This window comes from Triticum dicoccoides, chromosome 5B (genome assembly GCF_002162155.2).
Source record: "Triticum dicoccoides isolate Atlit2015 ecotype Zavitan chromosome 5B, WEW_v2.0, whole genome shotgun sequence".
NCBI classification, from domain to species: domain Eukaryota; kingdom Viridiplantae; phylum Streptophyta; class Magnoliopsida; order Poales; family Poaceae; genus Triticum; species Triticum dicoccoides.
Window position 1 is genome coordinate 391,562,617 of NC_041389.1, and position 1,208 is coordinate 391,563,824.

A 1,208-nucleotide genomic window follows, 5' to 3' on the forward strand; every position below is an offset into this window, starting at 1 on the left:
CTCCTGCCTCCCGTGGCCGACTGTGATGCCGCGGAGGCCTCACCGCCCCCTACTACTCCCACCGACGTCCAGGCCATCCCTCTACTCACCCACACCCCCTGTTATTCTGCGGCGACAGCAGCCTCACACTGCAGCCGAACCAGTGAATCCTCGTACTCCTCTTCGCGTGGGCATCCACTGCTGTGTCTTCCCCGGCTCCGAGTCGTCCCCTTCCTAGGCCTCGCCGTCGTCCACCGTCGTGGTGCTCTCGGCGCGGCGTGGTCAACGTGGTCAAGGAACGACTTCCATCAGACGTGGACTGTACATGGAGAGGCTGACAGCTGGGTCCACGGCCGCCACAAGGAAGTGCCTCCTTATTACGCGCAAAATAATGATTCCTCCACCTGACAGCGGGGACCCACCGGACAAGCCACCGTATTTCACAAAAAAAACGATTCGCCCCCCCTGACTGCTAGGACCCACCAGCTACATCTTCGCATGCAAGGAAGTGCATCCGGGCAAAAAAATGATTCGCCCCCCTGACTGCTGAGACCCACCAGCTACATCTTTGCACGCAAAGAAGTGCCTGACAGTCGGGACCCACCTGGTCGAAGCGTATGTAGCATTGTCATTCTGGTCGCGAACATGTACGTACATACTGGTCGATGTAGAGGCGCGCACTTGTCGTAGATGTAGAGGCGCACATGTGTCATTGTAGAGGCGCGCACGTAGCATGTACACGTACGTACAACGGCGAGGGTGCAAGAAAGAAAATATGGCCACATACGTACATACGGGCAGGGTCTCTAGCGCCTATCGTGCATACGTACATGGGTGGGTCGGAATGGAGAAACAGCGTCGTCGTCGTGTTCATGGGGAGCCAACCGGCTGGGTCGGAATGGAATGCGTGGTCGTGTTAATCGGGAGGGCTTGGACGGAACAGGCGATGGAAACGAGGCCTAGCGTGCCGCACAATGGAGGAAACAGCCTTGTGTTCGACCGGCCACGTTCGAAACGGGTTCCTGTTGATCGGAAGGGGCCTGGCGTACCGCAAAACGGAGGAAACGGACCTCCTACGATCGAAACGGGGGTCCTGTTGATCGGGAGGGGTGTGGCGTACCGCAAAATGGAGAAAACAGACTTATGTTGGAGTGCTACGGTCGAAACGGGGGTCCTGTTGATCGGGAGGGGTGTGGCGTACCGCAAAACGAACGAAACGGACTTGTGTT